Genomic DNA, 7,166 nt, shown 5'->3' with positions numbered 1-7,166 from the left:
TAATATCGCATTTCAGCTACCATAAACCAATTGTATCATTTCTAGATTACGAACAGATGGATACTACGGAACAGGTGGATACTACTGAACAGATGGATACTACTGAGTAGTATCCATCTGTTCAGTAGTTAATCAAAATAATCTTACTGTGTAATTTTTTTTAAAATAAATATTTCAATAAATATTTCAATTACCACTTTTGCAACTCTGGTTTTAACACAACAGTTGTTATTAACACTGAGCGTCTATATGTTTTCTTTTCTTCTTTTGGCACGGTAGTAAGTTCGATTTTGCGACACAAAAAAGCGTCACGAATTTTGCGACATGAATTTTGCGACACAAACAGTTATGGCAAAGCCCTTGCCTTCAGAAGTTTCACTTCTAACGCGCGTGGCGACCACGCGTTCATTTTTTTTTATAACGCCCACTTGACACAAAAAAAACTTTAGCCCCCGAGCATGAACTTTTAAGAGCCGCGATAATGTTTTCTTTTCTTATCGTGTGCAAATCGGACACATATTACATGGGAATAATATATACAATGCTGCACGACATCTTGAACAATACCGGCCATGCATCGTTCCGCGTAACGCAACGAAGTGTCTTAGGCGAGCGTACATACCCTCCCTAAGGTCCCATAGATCAATCATGCACGAAAAACATAGTGCAAGTGCACCACCCGTTGAAAAATAAAAATATATTACACAATGTCTTGTACGTAAATTTAGCGCAGCGATTTCCCAATGCAGCACTATTCTATCGATGACTTCATTATGATCGTTGTCTTCATCACTGAAATAATCACTATCGTCCGCGCGATCCTCGTCTGCATTCATATCGAAATTATTGTCCATCTACATTTTTTTGTTCATTGTTACAAAAAAATGTTTTCTTTATACCGCCCACTTGACACAAAAAACCTTCACCCTCGAATATGAACGTTCGCGTCGCGAAAGATAGCTGAAGACTGATCCGCAAGATGTGGATCCATAATCATCCTGGCGACAATGGATGCTATGCGTTTGTATAATTGTCGTTAGACATATTTTGTTTATACATTCCAGCAGCCGGACATCGGCGCTCGCTTTTTGTAATATGCCGCGCCATAACCGAATACCGCCCGCGACGGTTAAATCGTAATCGGCAGCGGCTCTTCCTAGAAAAAACATGAAGAGGACTCCGCAACGGTTAAATCGTCATGGGTGACAAATTTTATCAATTGTTTACCTCGGCTATTTTATCTTTAAACCGTCGTCGGACCATCGGTGCTCGCTTTTGTAGTGTGAGACGCCGTAACCGAATGGCGGCTCGCATGTTCTACAAGGGTGAGATCATTGCAGAGACAAGTGTCTAACTCGCTATTTTGTTTATAGTCGCCGATAAAATTCTAGCAGCCGAACGGCGCCCGTTAGTAATACCCCGCGCCGAAAACGCGAATCCCCTCCCCCGCGGACCCCCTCGCCCTGGGAACGCGGACACCTACCCCCCCCCTCGGCGGTACCCCTCGCCCTAGAACGCTGACACCTACTCCCCCCCCCTCGGCCTAGAACGCAGACACCTACCCCCCCCCCCCGCAGACCCTTTCGGTCAAGAACGTGGACACCTAACACCCCCCCCCCCTCGGCGGTACCCCTTGTCAACGATATGTTTATCAATATTTGATAAACAACATTCCCCCCCCTCGGCGGTACCCCTCGCCATAGAACGCTGACACCTACCCCCCCCTCGGCCTAGAACGCAGACACCTACCCCCCCCCCCCCGCAGACCCCCTCGGTTAAGAACGTGGACACCTAACACCCCCCCCCTCGGCGGTACCCCTTGTCAACGATATGTTTATCAATATTTGATAAACAACATGTCCCGACGCGCTCGCCGCCCTCGAGTCCCTCCCCCGCCCCGCTTCCCCCACGGAGCTCCCGGGGCCGTAGGCACATAGTACTCCTACTCTTACAGACATTAAGTTTCCAATGACGTTGGATCAAATTAAACGGTTTGAAGGTCACAACGACATCTCCATCAACGTGTACGGTGTCGAGAGAAAAAACAAGGAACTTGCAATCCTGCCAATACGGCTCACCGACCGAAAGATGGATAGACATGTAAATCTGCTGTACGTGCACGACGACAACGTGGGACATTTTGCATGGATCAAGAACCTATCCCGCCTCGTGAGCTCGCAATTGAGCAAGAATACGAACAAAAAATACTTTTGCGATCGGTGAGTATACATCCGAATAAATAATAAAAATAATTTTTACGTAAAAGATATATAAAAAATTTCTTTATTTACAGATGTTTGCACTATTTCTACACGAGCGAGAAATTGGAAGCCCACACCGTCGACTGTCAGGAGATGAACGACTGCGCGATCAAGTTACCGAGCGATAACGACAAGTGGTTGGCTTTCAAGAATCACAACAGGAAGGAACGAGTTCCGTTTATCGTATACGCCGACCTGGAATGTACCCTGGAGAAGATGGAAGCGGATCCGGAATCGTCCAGGTACACATATCAACATCATCGCGTGTTTAGCATAGGGTACTACGTGCGTTGCTCGTATGACGACTCATTATCAATGTATCGGTTTCGTCGCGATAAGGATTGCGTCGCGTGGTTCGCCGAGGAGCTAAGACGTTTAGCTCACGACGTAAAGACAATCTTGTCCACTAATATACCCATGGCGGATTTCACGCGAGACGAGTGGGAAAAGTTTAACAGCGCAACGCACTGTCACGTGTGCGAAAAACCGTTCGAGCCAGACGACGTGCGAGTACGCGATCATTGTCATCTGACCGGTCAGTACAGAGGTCCCGCGCACTCAAACTGTAATCTGAACTACAAAGATTCGCATTGCATTCCCATAGTTTTTCATAATTTATCTGGCTACGACGCGCATTTTATTATAACGGAAATAGCAACAGCGTACGAAGGACATGTAGACTTACTCCCAATCACAAAAGAGAAATACATTTCATTTACAAAAAACGTTAAAAGTACCGAAGATAAAGATAAGAAAACTTGCGTCAAATTGCGATTTATCGATTCGTACAAGTTTCTCACCGCTAGTCTCGACAAATTGGCATCTTATCTAAGCAAGGATAAACTGCGAATATTGCAACGCGAATTTTGTAAAATATCCGCAGAAAATTTTGATTTGCTGACACGAAAAGGCGTATTTCCGTATGAGTACATTGACTGCGTCGAAAAGTTGGAGGACTCGCGTTTACCACCGCGCGACTCGTTTTATAGTTCATTGACAGGTGACACCGTATCCGAGAGCGATTACGCGCACGCCGTCAACGTCTGGCAGCGGTTCTCCATTCGAACGCTCGGTGACTACAGCGATTTATATCTCAAAACCGATGTCTTGCTGTTGGCCGATATCTTTGAAAATTTTCGCGATAGCTGCGTCGCGAGTTATGAACTCGATCCGGCATATTATTATACTCTACCAGGTTTTACGTGGGACGCTATGTTGAAGCATACGCGTATCAATTTCGAATTGCTCACCGACATTGACATGGTCATGTTTATCAAACGCGGTATACGCGGCGGTTTGAGTCAATGTTCAAACAGATACGCGCTGGCCAACAACAAGTACATGCAGTCGTACGATCCATCGAAACCGTCGTCATATCTGATGTATTTCGACGTAAACAACTTATACGGCTGGGCAATGTGTCAACCATTGCCTTACGCAGATTTTCAATGGGTCGACGACGTAACCGATTTTAATGTTATGGATGTTGCGGTGGATTCCACGATAGGCTACATTCTCGAAGTCGACATGGAATATCCGCAACATCTTCACGACGCGCACACTGACCTACCGTTTTGTCCGACGCGCGATAAACCACCCTGTAAGCGGCAGGACAAGCTCCTCGCAACATTATACGATAAGAAACGTTATGTCATACATTATCGCAACCTGCAGCAGTGCACTCGTCACGGTCTCCGTATATCAAAGATTCACCGCATATTGAAATTCGCGCAATCTCCATGGCTTCGCGATTATATAGAACTAAATACGAAATTTAGAAATTGGCCAAAAATGATTTCGAAAAAAATTTATACAAATTGATGAACAATGCTGTGTTTGGCAAAACCATGGAGAATGTGCGCAATCACGTTGACGTACGACTCGTGACTCATTGGGAGGGTAGATACGGCGCGGAGGCATTGATCGCGAAACCAAATTTTCATAGCCGAAGCGTCTTTTCGGAGAATTTAGTAGCAATAGAAATGCGAAAACTCGAGGTGAAGTTCGACAAACCAATCTACGTGGGTACGTGCATCCTCGATATATCCAAGACATGTTTGTACGAATTTCATCACGAGTACATGTTACCGTTGTATCGCGACAAGTGTAAAGTCACGTACACCGATACGGACAGTCTCATTTATCACATCGAGTGCGAAGATGTGTATGACACCATGAAGCGCCACATTATTAGATTTGACACTAGCGATTACGCGGTCGATAATGCGTACGGTATCCCACTCGCCAATAAAAAAGTTCCGGGCTTAATGAAAGACGAAAATAACGGTGCGATAATGACCGAATTCGTCGGGCTTAGAGCAAAGATGTACGCCTTGCGAGTAGACGGTATGAAAGATACGAAAAAAGCTAAAGGTGTTAAGAGTAACGTCGTAGCCAGGTCGATAACGTTCGACGATTACACGCGGTGTCTGCGCGACAAAATTGAAATGACGCGACAGCAGACCTGCATAAGATCGAAACAGCACGAGGTATACACCGTGTCCGAAACGAAAATAGCTCTAAGTCCGTACGATGATAAACGATACATTATACCCGGTTCTACCGAGACGCTGCCATGGGGGCATTATAAAATACCATTGTAAAATACAATTGTAAATACATTTAGATATGTATGAAAATAAATGACTCATTTGTATGTATAATATGTTTTTATATTGTAATAAATTTTTACAATACATTATTCTTGTGTATCCATGAATTGTGTGAATTATCAAATCCTAACCACTTTACATAAACCTCATCCCTCCTTTTGCGCAAAACTTTTTCAACGAGATACACGTCGGGATTAGCAACGCGATGTAACTCGTATTCGTAGAAGCCGCCGTAGATACGTCACGGGATTAGTTTTCTGCACTTTGACGATTCTAAACACCTCCGTGGTCCAATTTGGCGTGTATCCTTTCTCGAAGATTGTCTTGAATTTACTCACGCGTACCGAGTCGCCCACTTTGAATCGCGCGGGAGCAGCGATCTTTACGTGGCTGTACACCGTTTTTAAGAGCCTGTCGGCGATCGCGGGGGTAATATCGATGGGTCGCATGCCGATAGTTCGATGCTTTCGCGCGTTGTAATCCGATACGAGACCCGGCAGCGAGTCGATCCATTTGTAATTTTCGTTGAGCGTAAACATTTTCCACATATCGTTCTTGAGCGTGCGATTGAATCGTTCGACGACCGATGCCTTCATTACGGAATAGGTCGAATAGTGATTGATATTATGTTTCTTCAAAAGTTTCTGCACGTTTGCGTTGTAAAATTCTTTGCCCATGTCAGTCTGCAGATTTTTCGGGCATCTTCCGCCGTCTCGAATTATTTTCGCTATCGCCGTAGTAACCTCGGTTCCGCTCTTGGCCTTGAGCGGTACGGCCCATGCGTGCTTGCTCAGCACGTCGATAACGGTGAGTATGTAGTAGTAGCCTCTGTTGAATCGCGTGTATGGACGCATCTCGACCACATCCGCCTGCCACAGGTCATCGTATCCGCGCACTATGACGCGTCTTCGCGAAAAATTTCTTCTCGCAGGAGCGTGTAATTCTTCCACCAGCCTCAGTTTCTCAGTTGATTGCTTCTTACTAGCCATGACGCTGACGCGCAACTGACGCAGAGATCAGATGTACGTTCTTATCTATTCGCGATGATTCGCAATTACATCTTGAATCATCTTTTGAAGTTCGTTTAGGGTAATTTGCACGTTATTCTGGAATGCGGCCATCTTTCTCTCGATTTCATCCTGTTGATCTTTCAAAATTTGCACGCTCTGCTGCACGTAACGTTTATTGGCTGCAACGCTATCATCTACAGGCGGCGCTATCCGTCGAATCTTGCGCGATTTTGCGTCAAAGTCGGTGGCGACCATGCAAAGAGCGTTATCGCGCACGTAATTTCTGATTAATCCGCTCCATTGATAGTACGGTTCCGCACCGCCTCTTCCGAGCGATATACCAAACTTGTTGATCGGCATTTCGATGTTGATTGAATGACTCGCCGACGCGCGGTTTAATTTATAATAAGTCCAACCTCGCGAAGTTCCTCGATAATCGACAGGATCTCGTTATCGTGACCGGTGTGACCCGCTAGGCGCGAAGCATCGAGCAATCGGAGACGATCTACAAGCTCGTTGGGATCGTCCCAATGAACATAGTCGATCTTGTTGTCGTTTAATGTCATGGCACGCGGTATACCTTTTCCAGCTTTTTTACCCGAAATCGACGATGCAATTATATGGTCGATCTTGTTGCCGTTTAATGTCATGGCACGCGGTATACCTTTTCCAGCTTTTTTACCCGAAATCAACGGTGCGATTATTTGTGTGTACTTGTATCCCCTGTTGCCATTTATTTGAGCGTGAGCATCATAATTGCGTTTATGAGCACTCGTCGTCAACAGAATGCTCTTGTATGTTTGCATATCGTCCTCCGTGTAGATATCGTCATTGGGAAATTTCTTAAAGATCAACTCGTAAAGACCGCGTGTGCCAGCGTATCGTATGCCGTCGATAATTATGTTGTCCGCGTTGTTCACGTCAAAACGTTTATTACCGAGCATCATTCCATCGTTGCTGAAATAAACGCCGTACATGGTGTCTATACCGCTTTCTTGATCGCCGCTCAGAACTGCCTCGACGTACTTTTGGCCCAATAGACCCAAGAGATCTCGCAACGTTTCTCGACCCTCAGATGTTTGCAACTGCTGTCGAACGGACGTCACGAGTTAGTCATCCGTGGTTTCGAAAACATCTTCGTTTGCCAGTGATTCGAGCATTGTGGGTTGCATGGAAGGCGCAGAGGTTATCGGTGGTTCATTCAATGGACCTGTCGATCGTTTCGATTTATGCGGTTGTAAAATTTTGGTTATTTCGCTCAAATTAGATGGCACATTTATCGA

This window comes from Temnothorax nylanderi, unplaced genomic scaffold (genome assembly GCF_030848795.1).
Source record: "Temnothorax nylanderi isolate EJ_2023f unplaced genomic scaffold, tnyl_v1.0 TNYL_tig0357_pilon, whole genome shotgun sequence".
NCBI lineage: Eukaryota > Metazoa > Arthropoda > Insecta > Hymenoptera > Formicidae > Temnothorax > Temnothorax nylanderi.
This window is presented reverse-complemented; position numbering follows the sequence as displayed.